Source organism: Hylobates moloch, unplaced genomic scaffold, assembly GCF_009828535.3.
Source record: "Hylobates moloch isolate HMO894 unplaced genomic scaffold, HMol_V3 SCAFFOLD_4, whole genome shotgun sequence".
Taxonomy (NCBI): Eukaryota; Metazoa; Chordata; class Mammalia; order Primates; family Hylobatidae; genus Hylobates; species Hylobates moloch.
This window is the reverse complement of record NW_026652279.1, coordinates 97118671-97140643: the sequence shown is the minus strand read 5'-3', so window position 1 is coordinate 97140643 and position 21973 is coordinate 97118671. Positions and strand designations below refer to the sequence as shown.

At 39.1% G+C, this 21973-nt stretch overlaps 1 long non-coding RNA gene across 1 annotated transcript; it reads left to right on the top strand.

Annotated features, from left to right (window-relative positions):
* Positions 1–303: 303 nt before the first annotated feature.
* On the top strand, positions 304–21708 carry LOC116466402 (uncharacterized). The gene is made up of 4 exons (XR_009213214.1): positions 304–432; positions 5057–5233; positions 11193–11276; positions 21320–21708. It is a non-coding gene; the product is annotated as an uncharacterized LOC116466402 (long non-coding RNA).
* Positions 21709–21973: the final 265 nt, after the last annotated feature.

The following is a 21973-nucleotide window of genomic DNA, read 5'->3' as shown; positions in this document are numbered from 1 at the left end:
TTTGCTAGCATATAAATCTCTTGGAGGCAGAAAACATGTCTGAAATCTACAACATGTAGATTTCATACAGGGCGCAGTGGCTGACCAGTAAGGAGTTCCTGCAGGAGGGGACCCTTCCAGTGAATGTAGACCTGGAAAATGAGATTGTCCTGTTTATTCCTCTGAATATTTCCCAGCATCGATCACAGTGCTCTTTATAAAATAAGTGCTCGGTAAACGTTCATTCGTGGTGATGCTAAGGACCAAACGGTCTTTAACGTTCTCTCCCTCTGTCCCTCCTAGCTCAGCCCTCACGGAACCCTAAAAGCTGGCTAAGGGGCCATTCTCCTCGCCACCTGGGCCTGCGTCTTTCAAATCGCTTCCTAAGGACTGTGACTAGAAACCAAAGGTCCCATTTTTCATCTGCCATTTATTTATCATTGTATAACTTAGGTAAGTCCCTCCACCTTCTCTGTCAGTTCTTCACTCATTGTTTTGCATCCAAGGAGTCTGGAAATAAGCGGGAACACCCTGCACGTGAGAGGGGTCCTGAAATTCACGAGGGGCTGGGGCTTTGCGTTTATTCCTCCAGTTCAGCCTGCAGCAACCCTGACGATCGAGCAGGGCCCGCGGGGGAGCGAGCGGAAGCGGGCAGCGTGCGCTGCTGTCCCGCTACCCACCCCGCTAGGCTGCGCAGCTGCGTCTGCGGGCGGGGAGCCGGGGCGGCCGTGGGCTTCCTCCGGGCGCAGGCTGACGGCTGCCGCCTGTGGGCGCCCCAGCCCTGCAGCCGAGCCAGAGGGGCTGACCAGCGGGTGTCGGGAGCAGGCTGTAGCGGCCAGGCCTCTGCGACTTCTCTGAGTACTGGGTCCACGGGAGAGGGAAGAGCCGCGGCCGCGAGGATTCTCAGCAGCGGCCACGTGTTGAGAGACTGGAAGTGGCCCCGAAGCCGTGCCTTTCCCGATAGCCAAGCAGAAGTAGGACTCGAAGCACTGGGGCTGGGATGCCCATGCTGGTGACGCCTTGGGGCTCGCAGTTATACTTGGCGACCGGTCTACACGGCGATTCGGTGCTTTCCGGAGTAGCAGATTCACCTATCTGCGGTTTAGCCCGGCCTGCGCTTTCCTGCAAGCCCTGCTGTCACCCAAACAGCCTGATGACTTCACGCTCGACCACTGGAGGGCACAACCACATCATTTTTAAAAAATAGATTCCCCCACTTAAAGGACATGGTTTTGGGGGAAAGAACATTTTTAAAATGTAAAAAGATATATATCTATATCTATATATCTATCTCAGATTGTTCTGATATAACTCAGGTGGGATTCTTCAAAACAGGAGGCTGTCTCAGTCCCTTCATTTTGCAGCTGAGAAAACGAAGGCCTTGGAGCTTGAGAACTCCAGTTGCCCAAGGCGCACAGGTGGTGGGTAAGGAAGCTGATAATTTCTCCAAAGAATCTTTCCATGACCCAGGAGGATCCGGTGGGAGAGCAGGGCCGTCCACAGCTCAGCTAGGACACAAGAAGGCCCAGGGTGGCAGGAGCCCCACTGTGTGCTGCGGAGGATGGCAGAGGAAAAGTCAGCATTGTCCCGAAACTGCAGGATCATGTGATGTGATGGGAAAAATTTATGAGTACAAGACACAGGAAGAGCAGGTCATGGAAACACGTGGTGCCCAGAAGGGTTTAACTAGTTGCAGCTGTGCAGGGCGATGCATAGAGTGCCCCAAGGGTGTCCTGAGTGAGGGTGGATGTTCCTTGCCCTCTGGCTTTGTGAAGGCTTCGTGAGGCCTGCGGGGTCACCCTTGTTTTCATGGATAGCTTCTTTACGACACTCTCTCCACCAGTAATTGACAAAGTCTGCTTCTGTTGAGTGTCTGATAAAGGATTGAGTTTACATGATTGTTAAGATAGGATCATGAAAGAAGACGGAAGACGGATGTGAGTGGCCCTCAGAAAAAAAGCATCAAAGGAAACCGAGGAGTCTGTGTTCAGAGTTATAACATCAGTCCTTTGTGTAAGTGCTGAGTTTCAGCGTCTGCCCAAGGCTAGGGGTTGCCTAGTCGGGTTCAACTGTAAGCTCCTAAGGGACACTGCTGCCCCTTGAGATGACTGGGCAGCCATCAGCTTCATGCTAGAGGCTTTAAAGCAAACCCAAGATGGAGTCTCAGTACTGATTATTTGGGCTAGTGCCTTTCTTAACATTTCACGGATATATTCCTTTATTTTATTTGTTTTATTTTATTACAGTTTTGCTCTATTCAGTCATGGTCATTCTTAGCTGCTGTTGTCTTTGTAAATTTATGTAATATCTTTTAAATATTAAAAGATTAAATTCTTTTCTAATAAATTCTTTTAATATTTAAATATTAATTTTAGATTAGAACCTTATTTACTTTCAAGATTAATGTAGTAAATAAAGAAGACTAAAAACTTCAGAGACTGAAAGCTGCTGAGAATGTGTAAGAGAAACCTGGTTATCAAATGCAATCCTGATCTTTTACCAGGCATCTGTGTCAGTGTGGATGATCTAACCGTGGTTAACTTCATGAAGAAGATATTTGATTCTCATCTGTTTAAAGAAACAATCTGTTTCTTCTAAAAGTATATACTCTAAAACACAAACCACTTAGCTGGGAAATAAAAGATGGTCATGCTTTATCATTTCTATAAGCCTGGCCTTTCTCCAAAATGATTTTGATATAGCTTACAACAAAAAACGTGTTAGGCTTAATAAAAGAAGAATGGAAATGGAAACTAGGGATCAACAGAAAAGAGTATCACAAATATGGTAATTCTAGCATATGGTAATATTATTTCTGTAATTGAGTGTAAAATGTGGCTGTGAGCTTCCTGAAGGCCAAGGCAAAAATAGAGACAAGCAATGTGCATAATATCATTAGCAGACAGAAAGATCATGTGACTTTTTAATTTTTTTCCCAGAAACTGATTCTAAAAAGAATCGCTCTATATAATGACTCATATGTATGGTTTTTTTTTTTTGTCGCTTGGCTAATTGTTTTGGTTGAGACGGAGTCTGGCTCTGTCACCCAGGCTGGAGTGCGGTGGCGCGATCTCGGCTCACTGCAAGCTCCGCCTCCCGGGTTCACGCCATTCTCCTGCCTCAGCCTCTCCGAGTAGCTGGGACTACAGGCGCCCGCCACCACGCCCGGCTAATTTTTTTGTATTTTTAGTAGAGACGGGGTTTCACCGTGGTCTCGATCTCCTGACCTCGTGATCCGCCCGCCTCGGCCTCCCAAAGTGCTGGGATTACAAGCGTGAGCCACCGCACCCGGCCATATGTATGGTTTTAAGTGAAAAAATGATGAACACTGTCCTCCATGAGAGTTTGCACAAATTGAAGGAGATAAGAACTGATACTGAAGCCCAACTCGGTGAAGTTAATCCTGTCAGGCTAGGCTCACACAAGAAAACTTCTGACAAAATCCTAGAATTCCGGCAAATGCAGGCATGGAATGAGAGATTCCTATTCCATCTGCCTCGTTGTGCCGGGGGCCAGGCCTGAGTGTTGAAGACAGCTTGTTCCAGTATAAGATCAAATGAGATTGTTCATAACAAGAGTCTGCAGGAATATGGCACCTCTGATTTGAAATGATGGATGATTTTCATCAGCCGTGTATCTACTTCCTTGGCAGCACCCCGAGCGCAGACCCCAGGCTGTTTCAGTGTGTCATCTGGCAGGCCCAAACAGAGGATGTCTCAATTGTACATGTGTAACACAGCTTTAATTCATAATTTCATTTCTGGATGGAATTTTGAGCAGATGGGCATTGATGTCCTTTTTAATGGTAAAAAATCAATGAAAGACACCGTGGTTTTGAAATTAAATGAGCACTTGAAAAATACCAGCTTTGTTTGGCTTTGCGTTTTCTTTTTTCCTCTCCTCCTAAGTTGTTTGCAGCAAAACATTCAATTGAAAACTCAACATGTCCACTGCCTCCCAAAAAAAAAAAATTCTGTGGAAAGTCTCCACTAACAGGAAGAGAGAAGTTCTTCACAATTTGGTTTTATTTTTAAATGATAGTCATTACCTCATTTTTAAAGCATTTGTAATAAATTAAGCAAGTAACACTTGTGTACCAGTTTCTAACTAGTTTCTAATGTGCCTGGAACTTGCTGGGCTACAAAGAAAAGAATCATCTAATTTTTTTTCTACACCCAAAGATATTCCAATCTTATCAAAGAAGGGAAACTGAGGCATGTGTTACAGTTAGAGGACTAGGAAGCACTAATCTGTGTCAAACTCCAAGGTGCAAATTCAAAGGAAAGACCATTGTGGGAGGGAGTGATCCGGAAGAATTCCTAGCCCTTACCTGTCTCAGTCATGCTTCTTGCCAAAGAAAAAGAGAAATCTCCACGTATCTTAATGCTTTCAGCGCTTCTCCAATCTGACAAATATTTATTCAGATTTGAACTGACTGCCCAAGCTTCACTGCAGCTCCTTGTTTCCTGTTAGATCTTTTTAAAAATCTTTGCTTAAAACATTGAAGGCTTAATGATGAGCAAGAAAATCTTGCCTGTGAATAAGACACTGGGAACTGCACAGAATCAACATCAGCTCACAAGCTCATCATCTCACGCATGGATTCCTGAGCACATTCTCGCATTCTTGCTCTTAATCCTCCCTTGGCGACCTTCTACTCAGACATTTCTTTTATGCAGAGAAGCAGGCACGTTTCTCATCATTAATTCTGTTCTCAGCCAGGTGTGTAGCCACAGAACATACAGACCACAGGATGATGTGAGTACCCCAGGATGTAAATTTGTGCGGAGTGATTACAGCTCAGGCTTCTTACACAGCTTTGGCCACATCAGGACAGGAAGCTGTCTTGCAAATTGCGGGTGTGTCTAAGCTCTTAAGCACGTGAACTTTAACGCACGTGCATTCCTTACTCACATACACAATACAAGTATGCCACACACTCACAATCCAATTGGCTAACTATGGTTATTAACAGGAAAGAACAATTATAGTCCTTATGGTCATAGTTTTGTTTGAATTTTCGCCTCATCAAAAATGTAACAACCAACTAAAGCAGGTTTTCCTCCTTTTTTCCCAGTGAAAGCATACTGACTTTCCTGACTTCTTATGACCACTTTTGAGGAAAGGAGTAGGCACTGGAATCACCAACACAGGACACTTACGGAGGGTGGTCGCCAGCTTCATCAGCCTCCCAGTTCCACGGAGCCCCTTGAAAATCCGGGAGCGCAGACCGGCAACAGTAGAGATTTAATAGGTAAGACCTTGGGTTCAATGGACGGATCTCCTACAGTTCCTGATATCAGCCCCTATCAGAAATTATATTTTACTTTGTGTATTTCACATATTTCAAATAGAAGGGGTCAAGACTAATAGTGACCAGTCTTCAACCATTTGATAAACCTTTATTAAACACAACTGCGGCTTTGTTCTAGGCAGCATGAATAGAATGATTTACAAACTGTTGCTGCTCTTCGGGCAGTCACTGTTTTATAGGGGAACTCGAGAAGCAGTCAGGAAGGAAGGTCTCGGAGGAGATGGCCCTGAAACTAAATCAGACTTTAAAAGATAAGTTGGTCAACAGGGTTGGAGGGAGGGAGGGAAAAGAAGGTTTTGAAAGATAGATCTTTCAGAAAAAGCAAATAACTTGGGCACAGACATGGGCACAAAAAGGAAAAGAAAAGCCAGGGCATTCAGAGAATTGCAGAACATTTTGCATGACTGAGTATAGGAAGCAAGAGAGGTCTTTTGAGAAATAGGACTGGAGAGGTGATGAGGGGCCAGATCTTGTGTTACACAAAGAACCTCTTATGCCACACAAAGGAATTTGGATTTTTTTTTTCCTTTTAGGCATAAGGAAGCCATTGAAGGGTTTTAAACAGGAACAATGTAATCAGATTTACTCTTTGGAAATAAGATCTCCTGGTTAGTTAATGAACTCGTATTTCTTTTTTTCTATGTTAACCATTGTTTTATTGTTTGGTCTTTAGACTCTATTATTGATTGAAATGCCAAAGTGATGGGAGTCAAGAGGCTTTGCCACTTAACCTTCCAAAGTTTATTTCATTTGCTTTTAAAATAGTTATTATAATATTATGTGCTTTGCCTTATTAGTCTGGTGTACAATTAAAGTAAGATAAAGGCAGAGAAACTAGCTTGTAGTGCTATTGCTATGGACACCATTAGTTGATGTCAGAACGATTACAGATGAATCAATATTTACTATTGGACCAATTACAGACAAAACCAGAAAAGGTTAGATCTAGCACAAATTTTATAAACTATTGAGCCTTTCATTTTATTTTGCATTTAAAAATCCTTACATCAGAGATTCTGAATTCTTTTATCAGGGGTGTGGCCTGTGCGTTGAGAGTTTTTAAAGCTCTCCAGGTGATTTTAATATGCAATTAGATTTGAGAACCATGATTTTAGTCTTAAGTGGCTTTAGAAGTAAATGTCTTTAAATTCTGTGATAATACATCATTCATAGGCTATTCAGGCTGTACTAAAACATAGAGAAAAAACAAAGACAGTTATTGAGTTCATTTTGTGAAGCAAGAACAATCTTAATAACAAAAGATAAAAACCTTTAAAAAGACGTGAAGCTATAATCTTTTTATGAATATCGGTATAAAATCACAAAATATTATAAAAATATTTTAACCACATATTAAAAGGGTAGGCTAAATAGAATTTACTTTAGGAATTGAAGAATGGTTTAATATTGGGAAATTTATTATTGTAATGCCTGGGTGACAGAGAGAGACTCCGTCTCCAAAAAAAAAAAGAAAAAAGAAAATGCGAAGTTTAGTCTCAAGCTGAGACTAAATATTTGCAAATCATGTGTCTGAAAAAGGACTTGCATCAGAATAGAGAACTCTTATCACTTCATTAAAAAAAGACAATTCAAAATGTTGAGCAAAAGATATGAACAGATAATTCACCAAAGAATATATTATGATAGCAGATAAGCATATGAAAAGTTGCTCAACATTATCAGTGCTTAAAGAAATGCGAACTGAAACCATACTGAGATACTATGACACACACTAGAATGTCTCTAATCGGAAAAACTGAAAATATCGAATTCCGGTAAAGATTTAGAGGAACTGGAATCCTCATACATTGCTGGTGAGAATGTAAAAAAGATAGAATCACTTTGGAAAACAGTTTGTCAGTAAGTTAAACACATCCTCTTCTAAATATCTACACAGAGAAATGAAAATGTATGCTTAGACAAAAAACAATCAGCGTTATTATTTTCTATAACCAAAACCTGGCTATTCTAGTTCAGGATGACATACTGAACATATGTGTTCACCTCGTGTCTCTCCTGAGACCCCAATGAAATGACAACGTAGAAATACAAAGAGGAATAAACTCATGCAACAAAAAAAGCATGGAAGGGTACCAGTAGACAAGAAATTTCAACAGATTTCCAGAGGACAAAAAGCTGATGTACAAGCTTAGCACAGTGGCTCACGCTTATAATCCCAGCACTTTGGGGGGCCAAGGTGGGTTGATTGCCTGAGGTCAGGAGTTCGAGACCAGCCTGACCAATGTGGTAAAACCCCATCTCTACTAAAAATACAAAAATTAGCTGGGCATGATGGGGTGTGCCTGTAGTCCCAGCTACTCGGGGGGCTGAGGCAGGAGAATTGCTTGAACCCGGGAGGTGGAGGTTGCAGTGAGCCGAGATCGCGCCACTGTACTCCGGCCTGGGTGACAGAGCAACACTCTGTCTCAAAAATAAGATAAAATAAAATAAAATAAATAAATAAAAAATAATAAAATAAATAAAATAAAATAATGCTAATGTACAGGCAAGCGAAGGATGCTGAAGCCCAGAATATAATCGTTGTTGGAGGCTCTGTAAGAAGGAGCCAGCCTCCTCTATTGGAGACCTGAAAGAGAAGGAGAGAAACAAAGGGAATGATGGAATATGTACACCACTGTGTCACAGCCCTGCCAGTCACCCCTCCCCTTCCCACCCTTCCAGAGCATCTGGAAGGTGAACATTGTCACTGTTACAAAAGATAAAGAATGAAGGAATTTCACACATTTACCTAGGAATATGTAAATATTCTGTTGTAGATAATTTATTACAGAGTACTCCGTCCACATCCAGGTGCCCCACAAAAGTGCTTCTCAAAGCATCTGTGGTGAAGGACCAGCTTTTGTGTTAAAATTTCAAATCCATTGCAGAAGGTTACTTTTTTAAATATAATAGAAATAAATTACTAGAAAAATAAAATTTAAAAAGTAAAAACACACAAAATACAACCCAAATGTTTTATTACCAGACTCAAGAGACAAAAGATTGTATTGAGTGAGTTTCTTTGTCATCAGGTGAGTGGGATCTCACTGCAACTCTGCCTCCAAATTCATCCTTTTCCTCCTCGACAGGGTTTCACTGTGTTAGCCAGGATGGTCTCAATCTTCTGACCTTGTGATCTGCCCGCCTCAGCCTCCCAAAGTGCTGGGATTACAGGCATGAGCCACCGCGCCTGGCCCCTAGACAAAATATTATATTTCGATCAATGTTATCAGAACAAATTTAAAATAGAAAAAAAGACAAGAATTACAAAAATGGTACATACTTATTGAAAGTGTGTGTATAGGCAATTAAAGTAGACAATTATTGTTACATTAAAATATTTGTGTCATTCTACCATTGAAACTAAACAAAAGGTTATGAAGGGAATTGTAATTTCCCATATAGAAAACCTGTAAGTTTTGAATAAACAGCATGTATAAAAATATCAAAAGTTTTTATCGTAAAAAATGAGCCTAATTCTTGTTTTTTAATTAATTTAATCTATGTTGGATTGTTGGCAGTGCTATTCACAGAAGATAATGCATGTCTAAACTGTTTCTATGTATTTTTTCCCTTGTTTTTTAAGATACAATTCACATACCATAAAATTATCATTTTAAAGTGTACAATTGGCAGGACACAGTGGCTCTCGCCTGTAATCCTAGCACTTTGGGAGGCCGAGGCGGGTGGATCACTTGAAGTCAGGAGTTTGAGACCAGGCTGACCAACATGGTGAAACTCTGTCTCTACTAAAAATACAGAACTAGCCGGGCAGGTGGTTCATGCCTGTAATCTCAGCTACTTGGGAGGCTGAGGCAAGAGAATCGCTTGAACCCGGGAGGTGGAGGTTGCAATGACCTGAGATTGTGCCACTGCATTTCAGCCTGAGCAATAAGAGAGAAACTCCATCTCAAAAAAAAAAAAAAATTAAATTAAAGTGCACAATTCAGTGGTTCTCAGTGTATCGTAGTCACAATTTGCGCAACCAAAAGCACTATCTAATTCCAGGATGTTTTCATCACCCCAAATGGAGATCCCATACTCTTGGACAGCCATTGCCCGGTCTCCCTGCCCTCAGCCCTGAACACTTCCTAATCTATTTTGTTTCTTTATAGTTTTGCACATTCTGAACATTTCATATAAATGGAATAAAAGGCTACAACATGTGGCCTTTTGTGTCTGACTTCCTTTACTCAGCATAGTGCCTTCAAGGTTCATCCACATTGTTGCATGTGTCAGTAATTCATTCCTTTTTGTGGCTGAATAGTATTTCTTCGTGTGGATAGACCACAATTTATTTATTCATTCATCTGTTAGTGGACAATTGAGTTGTTTCCACTTTTTGGCTATTATGAATAATGCTACTGTGAACATTAAAATGTAAGCTTTTCTGTGAACATACATTTTCATTTTCTTGGCTATATCCCTAGGAATTGAATTGCTGGGTTACATATGAGAACTACATGTTTAACTTTTTTAGGAACTAGCTGTTTTCCACAATGGTTGTACCATTTTATATACCCACCAGCAATTTATTAGAGTTCCAATTTTCCCACATCCTTGCCAATATTATTTCCCTTTTAAAAATTATTATTATAGTCATTCTAGTGTGTCTGAAATGATATCTCATTGTAATTTTGATTTGCATTTCTCTGATGATTAATGATGTTGAGCACCTTTTCAAATACCTGGTTGCCATTTGTATGTCTTCTTTGGAGAAATGTCTGTTCAAATCATTTGCTCACTTTTTTAATGGCGTTTTTTACTGTTGAGTTGTCAGAGAGCTTCATTCATATCTTCTAGATACTAGATGCTTATGAGATACATGGTTTGCAGATATTTTATTTCATTCTGTGGGTTTTCTTTTCTTTAGGACAGTCTCTTGATAGTGTCCTTTAATGCACTGTGATGCTGTGATGCTGATGAAATCCAATTTGTCTATTTTTGTCTTTGTTTACTTAGACATTTGGGATCATATCTAGGAAACTAATGCCTAAATGATAAAGATTTACACACATTTTCATATCAGAGTCTCATACTTTGGGCTCTTTTTAAATTTAGTAGTTTTTTTAAATGTGTGTTTTGTTGTTTCTTTCAAGATACAGGGTCTCGCTCTGTTGCCCAGGCTGGAGTATAGCAGTGCAATTATAGCTCACTGCAACCTCGAACTCCTTGGCTCAAATGATTTTCCCACCTCAGCCTCCAGAGTAGCAGGCACTACACTATCCATTTTTAAAACACTTTAACATGGTGTGAGCTAGGGGTCCAATGTTATTCTTTTACCTTTGGATATTCAGTTGCTCCACTCATTTGTAGAAAAGATTATTTTCTGTCATTGAATGATCTTCACACCCCTGTCAAAAGTCAATTGGCTGGCCAGGTACGGTGGCTCATGCCTGTAATCCTAGCACTTTGGAAGGCCGAGGCGGGCAGATCACCTGAGGTCCGGAGTTTGAGACTAGCCTGGCCAACATGGTGAAACTGTGTATCTACTAAAAATACAAAAAAAATTAGCTGGGCGTGATGGTGGGCACCTGTAATCCCAGCTACTTGGCAGGCTGAAGCTGAAGAATTGCTTGAACCTAGGAGGCGGAGATTGCAGTGAGCCGAGATCGCACCATTACACTCCAGCCTGAGTGACAAGAGTGAAACTCCGTCTGAAAACAAAAAACAAACAAACAAAAGAGTCAATTGGCTATACATGCATGGGTTTATTTGTGAACTCACAATTCTATTTCATTGTTCTACATGTTTATCCTTATTTCAGTACTACTCTTGTCTTCATTACTGTAGTTTTGTAGCAAGTTTAAAAATAGGGAAGTGTGAATCCACCAACTTTATTCTTTATTCAGTTTATTTTGCCTATTCTATATCTCTGGCATTTCTGTATGAATTTTAGGATCTGCCTGTCGATTTCTGCAAAAAAAAAAGAAATCAATAGAGATTTTGATAGTGATTTGCACTGAAACTGTAAATCAATTTGGTGAGTATTCCCATCTTAACAATATTAAGTATTTTGATCCATGAACATGGATGTCTTTACATTTATTTAGGTCTTCTGTAATTTAACAATAATTTGTAGTTTTCAATGAACAAGTCTTATACTTCTTTTGTTAAAATTATACCTAAATATTTTATTCCTTTTGATTTTATTATAAGTAGAATTATTTTCTCAGTTTCGTTTTTGGGCAGTTCATTGCTAATGCATAATACAATTGATTTGTAAATTTTGGTATTATATCCTACATATTTGCTGAACTCACTCATTAGCTGTAATATGGATTCTTTAGGTTTTCTATAGGTAAGTTATGTCATCTGCAAATACAAATACATTTTCCTTTCCACTGTGGATGCCTTTTATTTTCTTGTCTACTTGCCCTGGGTAAAACTTCCAGTAAAGTGTTTTGTTTCAGTCTTTCACCATTAAGTATGATGTCAACTGTGGATTTTTCATAGATGCCCTTTATCAGGATGAGAACATTTCTTTCAATCCCCAGTTTGTTGAGTATTTTTCATCATTAAAGGGTGTGATTTTGTCAAATGCTTTTCCTGAGTCAATTGAGGTGATCATATGGGGTTCTTTTTCTTCATTATATTAATGTGGTATATAACATTGATTGATTTTGTTTGTTGAAGCACCATTGCATTCCTGAGATAAATCCTATCCGGTCATAATGTATAATGCTTTCATATACTGCTTGGTTTGGTTTACTGTTTTTTTGTTAAAGGTTTTCACATCTATACTCATAAAAGATATTAGTCTACAGTTTTCTTTTGTTATATTTACCTAGTTTGGATATCAAGGTAATACTGGCCTCATAGAATAAGTTAAAAAGTATTTCCTCCTGTCCTATTTATTTATTTTATTTTTTTGAGACGGAGTCTCGCTCTCTCGCCCAGGCTGGAGTGCAGTGGCGCAATCTCGGCTCACTGCAAGCTCCGCCTCCCGGGTTTACGCCATTCTCCTGCCTCAGCCTCTCCGAGTAGCTGGGAGTACAGGCGCCCGCCACTGCGCCCAGCTAATTTTTTGCATTTTTAGTAGAGACAGGGTTTCACCGTGGTCTCGATCTCCTGACCTCGGGATCCGCCCACCTCGGCCTTCCAAAGTGCTGGGATTACAAGCGTGAGCCACCACTCCCGGCCCTCCTGTCCTATTTTTATTTCTTCTTTAAACATTTGGTAGACTTCACTAGTGAACTCATCTGGGCCTCAGATTTACCTTGGGAAGTTTTCCAATTACTTATTTAATCCTTATAGTTATTCTAGGTCTACTCTGATTTTCTGTTTCTTATTGAGTAAGCCTTTGTAGTTTGTGTATTTCTAGGAATTTGTCCGTTTCTTCTAGGGTATCTAACTTTTTTAGCATACAATTACTCATAGTATTGCCTTATAATCCCTTTTATTTCTGTAGGGTTCGTAGGAATGTCCCCTCATTCATTTCCGAATTTAGTAATTTGAGTCTTCTCTCTTTTTTCTTGGTGAATCTAGATAAACTTTGTCAATTTTGTTCCTCTTTTCAAACAACCAACTTTTTATTCTGTTAAACTTCTCTGTTGTATTTCTCTTTTGTCTTTTGCTAATTTCTGCTCTTTATTATTTCCTTTCTTCTGCTTGCTTTGGCTTAGTTTACTTTTCTTTTCCCCATGTCTTAAGGTTGAACGTTAGGTTATTGCTTTAAGATCTTTCTTTCTTTTTCTTTTTCTTTTTTTTTTGAGATGGATTTTCACTCTTATTGCCTAGGCTGGAATGCAGTGGCAGGATCTCGGTTCACCGCAACCTTTGCCTCCCTGGTTCAAGCAATTCTCCTGCCTCAGCCTCCCGAGTAGCTGGGATTACAGGCATGTGTCACCACGCCTGGTTAATTTTGTATTTTTATGTTGGTCAGGTGGTCTCAAACCGACCTCAGGTGATCCATCCACCTTGGCCTCCAAATCTGGATTACAGGCTGACCACTGTCCAACACAGAGTCTCACACTTTCGCCCAGGCTGGAGTGCAGTGGCGCCATCTCGGCTCATTGCAAGCTCCACCTCCCAGGTTCACGCCATTCTCCTGCCTCAGCCTCCTGAGTAGCTGGGACTACAGCTGCCTGCCACCATGCCCAGCTAATTTTTTGTATTTTTAGTAGAGACGGGGTTTCACTGTGTTAGCCAGGATGGTCTCAATCTCCTGACCTTGTGATTCACCCACCTCGGCCTCCCAAAGTGCTAGGATTACAGGCATGAGCCACCGCACCTGGCCAACACTCTTTTTTTTAAATGTACACATTTACAACTGTGCATTTCCCTTCTATGCACTGCTTTAACTGCACGCACATTTTGGTACATTGTGTTTTTATTTTCATTCATCCCAAATTATGCTTTAATTTCTTTTGCTGTATTGTTTTACTTACTGTTTATTTAAAGTGTGTTGACATATTTGTGAATTTCCCAAATTTCTTTCAGTTACTGATGTTTAGTTTCATTTCATTTTGGTCAGAGAACATATACTTTATGTTTTCAACCCTTTTAGTTTTATTGAGACTTGTTTTATGCTGTAAAATATCATCTATACTGGAGACTGTTCCAAAGTACTTAAAAGGAGTTTATATTCTTCTGTTGTAGGGTAGTGATACAGATATCTATGGGGTTTAGTTTACTTACAGTGTTATTCAAGTTTTCTGTTTCCTTGCTGATATACCGTCTAGTTGTTCTATCAACTATGGAAAGTAAGGTAATGATATATCCAACTATTATTGTTACCTAAGAGAAAAGCTCCAAAATACATGAAATAGTTCTCTCTTCAAGTTTGTCAGTTTCTGTTCATGTATTTTGGAGCTGTTCTTTTAGGTACATGTATGCATATAATTATTATATATTCTTATTGAATAACATTTTTTCATTATAAAATGCCCTTGTCTTTAGTAATAATTTTTGTTTTAAAATCTGTCTCACCACATATCAGTTATAGTAACTCCATCTCTGTTTTTATTATTGTTTACATAGTGTATCTTTTTCTGTTCTTGATCATTCAATCTACTTATGTCCTTGAATCTGAAGTGTGTCTTTTGTAGACAGTGTATAGTTGGGTCATTAAAAAACATCTTTCTAGCTTGTAGACAGCTGCTTTATTAAAAAAAAAAAAAAAGAAAGAAGGAAAAAAATTTAAATAAAATCTTTTTTCCAATCTCTGCTTTTTTATTAGAATATGTAGCTTATTTACACTTAATGTAATTAATGATAAATTAGGATTAACATCTGCCATTTTACTGTTTGTTTTCTACCTTTTTATGTCTTTTGTTTCTACATTTCTCCGTTACTGGCTTCCTTTGTATTAAATAGATATTTTCTTATACAGTATTTTAATTCTCTCATTTCTTTTACTATATTTTTGAGTTTTCTTTCTTAATGATTACCCTGGCAATTACCACTAATACCTTAGTAACAATGTTATCTAAATCAAATGATACCATTTAACTCCAATAGTCTACAAAACTTTGTTCCTGTATAGCTTTTTTTTTACCCTTCTTGTATGTCGTTACCATCACAAATTACATCTTTATCCATTATATGCTTGTCAACAAGGATTTATAATTATTGCTTTATGCAGCTGTCTCTTAAAACAGATAGGAGAAGGAAATGAATTACAGGCAAAAAATACACTTATACTATTTATTTTTAATATTCATCTGTATGCAGTTTATTATTTCTTTTATTTCTTTATGTAGACCTGAGTTACTGCTTACTCTCCTTTAAGTCCAGCCTAACGGGGTCCTTTTGGTATTTTGTGTAGGATAGGTATCCTAGTGACAAGTCCTCTCAGCTTTTGTTTATTTAGAAATGCCTTAATTTCGCTTTCATTTTTGAAAGATGGCTTTGTGGATATAGAATTCTTGGTTGGCAGCTGTTTTCTTTCAGTGCTTTGAATATGCCATACCACTGCCTTCTGGCCTCCATGCTTTCTAATGAGAAACTTAATCTTATTGAGGATCCATTATACAGGTCAAGTCCCTTCTCTCTCACTGCTTTTAAGATTCTTTCTTTGTCTTTGGCTTTCAACAGTTTGATTATAATGTGACTCAGTGTGGATCTCTCTCAGTTTATCATACTTGGAGTTTAGTGATTTTTTAAATGTATATATTAGTGTTTTTCATCAAGTTTAGGGCGCTTTGGCCATTATTTCATCAAGTAATCTTTCTGAAACTTTCTCTCACCTCTCCTTTGCAGATTCCATTATGCATATGTTGATATATTTAATAGTGTCCCACAAGTCTCTAATCATTTTTCTGCCTGTTTTTTCTTTCTGTTCCTCAGACTGGATAATGTCAATTGACCTATCTTCAAGTTTGTTGATTATTTTTATCCTGCCTGATCAAATGTGCTATTGGGTGCCTCTGTTTTATTTTTCAGTTCACTTATTCTAGCTTTCAACTCCAGAATTACTATTTTTTAAATAATTTTGACCCATTTTTATTCTCTATTTGGTAAAACATAGTTATCTTTTGACATGGTTTGGCTCTGTGTCCTGACCCAAATCACATCTCGAATTGTAATCCCCATGTTTCAAGGAAGGGACCTTGTGGGAGGTGATTGGATCGTGGGGGCTGTTCCCCCCATGCTGTTCTCATGATAGTGAGAAAGTCCTCATGAGATCTGATGGTTTTGTAAGTGTGTGACGGTTCCTCCATTGCTCTGTCTCTCTCTCACTCTCCTGCTACTCTGTGAAGAAGGTGCCTGAAGCTTCCCCTTCTGCTGTGATTCTAAGTTTCCTGAGGCCTCCCCAGCCATGTGGAATTGTGAGTCAACAAAGCCTCCTTTGTTTGTAAATCACTCAGTCTCAAGTAGTATCTTTATAGCACTGTGAAAATGGACAAATACATAATTCTTTGCTTCAGTTCTTCAGACACAGTTTCCTTTAACTTTTTGAACATATGTTTAAATAGCTAATTTTACTCTCTGTCTAGTAAGCACAACATTTGGGCCTCTTAGGGCCAGCTTCTGTCAATTGCTTTCCGTGTGTGTGTGTGTGGGGGGGGCATAATTTTATGTTTCTTTGCATGTCTCACAATTTTATGTTGAAATTTTGACATTTAAAATAATATAATATTACAAGCCTGAAAATCATATTCTTCCCTGCTAAATTATGTTGTTGCTGCTTGCTGTTAAATGTTGTTTTTATTTATTTCATGGCTTTTCTGAACTAATTCTATAAAGTATGTATTGTTTATTATATGTGGTCATGGGAGTTATCAATTAGCTTAGTGACTGGACATCTAATGATTGAACAGCGATTTCTTTAAATGCTGGAACCAATAAACCTCTAAATCTTTGCCATGGGTTACTATATACATGTTGGGTCATACTTTTAACACTCCACCAGGCAGTGCACAATGCTGTTTTAGCCTTTACTTTCTCCTTGTGCAGAACCTCAAGGTCACCAAGAAGTGAGAGCTCAGGCCTTCTCAGCTCTTTCTTCAGAATGCCCACAGGCCTACGTATGCCCCTGACCTTCCAAATTCTCAGGAATATGTCAGAGCATTTCAAAGCTCCTATGGACACCTTATTCCTCAGCTTTTCCCTTTAATCTTCTTGGTTAGTCTATTGTTTGCACTATCATCCATCTCATGCAACCTCATAGTTAAAAGACTTGCCTAAAATTATTTTCAATAAATACCTCCTAACCCCTGGGGGAGACTTATTACTCTTAGCAAGTTCAAGCCACATCAAGTAAAAAATGTACCTTTTCAGTGGAACCTTCTAAGGAAGGATCAAACAACGTCAGTTCTTTGGGACTGAGGCTTTGAAAGAGCTCCAGCTCTGTTCTGATCCTTCAATACTGGAATGCAGTTGTTATTTTTCTAGGCTATTGCTGAGCTGAAGAGTGGGAGATGGGCCTAAGGTAAGTTTCAAATGTCATAAAGATTACAGTTCTTACCAAGATTCAGATATTTTTCTTGAATAAATGCTCCCTGGATGGCTGAAAGTCTTTGGTTAATGCCAAGAGAGTTGAAAAAATGGATTCTGCTTTTCTTTGCCAGTTTTTTCATTACTCTTATGAAGGAAAAAATTTTGGATGTTCTTAATCTGCCATTTTTACTAATGTCACCTGTTTTAATGTTTTGTTTTTATAACCTACACTGTACAAAACTAGCCTCACAGAATTACGTTGATAAGGTAGAAGAGATTTTTAAAACATTTTATTAAGCTCAGAATATTCATTTTTAAACTTTCATTCAAAGTAATGTAAATGATACTATATTTCTAAATTCATCTTCTACTGTTCATTAGTAGTCAGATTCAGTAATTTATCCATAAATTATAGTTAAGTTTAAATTATCTTTTGGTGAAAGAAATGGATTCTGGATCCATGAATTTCCTATACGTTGTCTTCTCCTGATAGAAAACAAAAATTCACAATCTTTTATCAAATTTAAAGACGTTTGGTGATACATTTTGACAGTGTAATATCAATATCATCACCAACTTTGTTGTCAATAAACTATGGAGCATGTCACAATAACTTATAGAAAGTCTGTTCTTTCAAGCATCCAAGTTTCATTTTGTGCTTTAATTTCATGTGGCATCAGAAAACATGTTGCCTTCCTTCCTTGCATAGGAGTGTGAACCTCAACAATTTGAGACAGGTCTCAGTTAATTTAGAAAGTTTATTTTGCCAAGGTTGAGGATGTGCCCATGACATAGCCTCAGAAAGTCCTGATGACATTTGCCCAAGGTGGTAGGGGCACAGCTTGGTTATATACATTTTAGGGAGACATCAGCCATCAATCAATATGTAAGAAGTACAATTCGTTCTCTCCAGAAAGGCGGAGATAGCTCAAAGCAAGGCTCCCTGCCCCAACCTTCCCCGGGCAGGTCAGATATGTAAGGGACAGATTCGGTGCATTCTTTAGAGTTTCTGATAAGTCTTTTCAAAGAAGGCAATCAGAATATGCATCTATCTCTGTGAGCAAAGGGACGACTGGAATAGAATGGGAAGCCGATTTGCCCTGAGCGGTTCCCAGCTTGAAAGAGCCCAAGGTATTTTCCTTTCACATTTCCCCCTTTTCTTTAAAAAGTCTTTTGGAGAAAGCATTTTACAAGAAAATGCATCTCTGGTCTCAGGTTTCATCTGATCTCTCACGGCTAAGATGGTTTATTCCTAGATGGGTAGATCTGGAAAGCTCATTTTTAGCAGGTTTCAAAGTCTTGAGTCCTGTGAAGAGAAAATAGAGGGGAAGAAAGGGCGGCGGTGGGGGGCGGAAAGAACCACAAAAGAACAGTCCAGGCCAGGCGTGGTGGCTCATGCCTGCAATCCCAGCACTTTGGGAGGCCAAGGCGAGTGGATCACTTGCGGTCAGGAGTTTGAGACCAGCCTGGCCAACATGATGTAACTCTGGCTCTATTAGAACTACAAAATTAGCTGTGTGTGCTGGCATGCGCCTGTAATCCCAGTTACTCGGGAGGCTGAGGAAGGAGAATCGCTTGAACCCAGGAGGCGGAGGTTTCAGTGAGCCAAGATCACGCCACTGCATTCCAGCCTGGTGACAGAGTGATACCCTTTCTCAAACAAACAAAAAAATTGATATGGGCCACATTACTCTGAAGTCCATATACATTAGTAGGCAGGCATGAAAGTGCTTTATGTATGTAAACAGGCTACTGTTATTTTCTGCCAAAGTTTAAGTTATCTGTCTTCAGAAGAACAACTTAGTTTTCAGTGACTTCAAATTAGGAAAAATGAAAAAGAGATGGAAAAAAATTGAAAACATTATTTGGAAGACTTGTAGCCAAGAAAAATTAGAATTCGGTCCAAACTGTAGAAAATAATAAAAATTGGAAAAAAACATTAGGCAAGACTAGAATCTAACAACAGATATACAATCATTTTGAAATAATTTTTTTCTCTCTCCAGTTCCCCATTTTACTAAAGACAAATCATGGTAGGGCTGGTTTGCTTATTATACTTGGCCTAAATCTTTGTATGCAGTGCAGCAAGAATAATTATTATTTTTACATAGGCTTTTCAATTGGCTTTGATGGAACTTTGTTCCATAAGAGGAATCTCAGATAAGACTTCTTAAAGCCCAGCCCAGCCATGGATTGTGCCATCAATTACCCATGAGTTGGGTGAAATTTCCTCCTCTCGAGGTTTCAAGGTAAACCTGGGACTTCTGTGCCTGTCAGTAAGTGACATTCTTTACTTACCATGGGTCAGAAACCCTATATAGTGACTGTGTACACAAAATATGAGGCTAGTTTTTCCAAGGTCTCATTGGCTCTATAAGTCAAGTTTGATTCCTTAAAGGAAAGCACACAATTCCAGTCAAAGCCTTGGTAAAATAACCAGTTTCTCCAATTGCATCCTGTTAAAATGAAAACAGATTCTTATTGCACTTATGCAAATAACTGTGGTGCTGTAAGTTAAGAATACTCGCAAGTACTTTACAATTCTGGGGAAATCAGGTAGAGAGAAACAAATGTGCTCCAAATTTTGTTCACAGGAGTGTACTAAATTGTTAAAGCTGTCAGCACCTCAAAAGAAAAGTTTTTAAGACCTTGAAAAACAAAACAAAGGATCAGCAAACAAATTCAGAAAAAAGTCAGGCGGGGTGCGGTGGCTCACTTCTGTAATCCCAGCACATTGGGAGGCCAAGGCAGGTGGATCACTTGAGGTCAGGAGTTTGAGACTAGCCTGACCAACATGGCAAAACCCAATCTCTACTGAAAATACAAAAATTAGCCGGGTGTGGTGGTGCATGCCTATAATCCCAGCTAGTTGGGAGGCTGAGGCAGGAGAATCACTTGAACCCGGGAGGTGGAGGTTGCAGTGAGCCGAGATTGTGCCACTGCACTCCACCTAAATGACGGGAGTGAGACTCCATCGAAAAAAAAGAAAAAAAAGAAAGTAAACAGAGCAAGTGACCTTGAAGAGAAGAAAAAAAAAATAGACAAAAATATTCAGGTAACAGAATTTTTTTTTTTGAGACATGGTCTCGGTCTGTTGTCAAGGCTGGAGTGCAATGGTGTGATTTCTGCTCGCTGCAATCTCCACATCCCAGGTTCAAGCAATTCTTGGGCCTTAGCCTCCCAAGTAGCTGAGATTACAGGTGCCCGCCACCATGCCCAGCTAATTTTTGTATTTTTAGTAGAGATGGGGTTTTGCCATGTTGGCCAAGCTGGTCTGAAACTCCTGACCTCAGGTGATCCGCCCACCTTGGCCTCCCAAAGTGCTGGGATTACAAGCATGAGCCACATCCGCAGCCCCCCATAAAATCATTCTTTAAAAGAAAATTGAATTGAGTCATTAGAGATGACAAAGGAGAATTTAAATAATTTATCTGATTCAAGTAATTTTTCACTTAAAACAAAAACCAAGACAGAATGTCTTGAAAAGAGATCAGTGAACAGAAAAATTGTTTGGAAATGAAAAATATGATTGCTTCCCCCCAAAAAAATCTTTCAAAGAAATTATTTTAAAGTTGATAAAAAATAACTTACATAAGGTGAGAAAGTGAAGATTGAGTGAGATAGGAAAATATTTTTTAAAAACTACAGGAAAGAAGTAATCCAGGATATCTAATATTAGATCAGCAAGAGTTTTTAAAAGAGAGAGCAGAGAAATGAAGAAAGGGAAATCATTTGTGTGTCTGTGTGTGATTTTTGTAAAATCATTTTTTGAAAACTTTTCTCAGAACTAAAAATGTTATGTCTTGAGATTGAATTCCAAGCAGGATAAAATAAAGAAGCCTGAAATGCATCTTTGTGAAATTTCAGAACAGTAACTAACAATAAATGGAAGATCCTAAAAATCTTCCAAAGGCAAAAAACAGCCCAGCAGCTATGGAGCAGGAGCCAGACTGCAGCAGAGTTTTCTTATCGGCAGCACAAAATGTTAGAAAACACTGAAGCAATCCCCTCCAATTCAGAGGGAGAACAATTTTGAAAGTTCAGTAGTAGGTGTAGACAAACAATAAATGATGAAAGAGAAAATAAGACATTTGATGCAATACTGGAAATTCACCTCTCTCATACCTTTCTTCCCCTCCCCAGGAGTTTACTGGAGGTTATACTCCAGTCAAAGAAGATGGAAACCAAGAAAGGACACATTTTGGAGATTAGCACTGGCTCCAGGAACCTAATGAACAGAAGACCCAATGAACAGAACAATGCACAGAAGGCTTGTGCATTCAGCCCAGAGAAAATCCACTTAAATTCAGAACAATTAAGGACTCTGGGGAAGAAGGACTTCACACGGTAGTGTGATTGGAAGGCAAATAAATTTTAGGACACAATGAAAGTTCCTGAGATTTTTTATCCTTTTCCAATAGGAAGGATAAAAAAATAATCTAAAACTAGAGGAAAAATAATCTAAAACAAGGTATAAAGAAATGGCTCACGTGTGATCCTTATCTTACTGTGACATGGAGCATTTGAGGAAAGATGCGGGAAGGGAGCCTGCTTAACTATGAAGTGAGTAGCATTGCCCCGGGAGCACCATGGCAGATGCACAGGACATGGAGGGAAGGAAATGGCATCCTGGCACGGTCCTGGGTCTACATTGAGCAATGTAGACAAAATGATAAAAGCTGCTCTAGTTTTCTACTTTTAGAATCAACCTACAGCCATGTAAGACTTGATTGTAGTTGTAGAATAAAGGATAAAATATTATTAGCTTTCATAACAATAAAGTCCTAACAATGATTC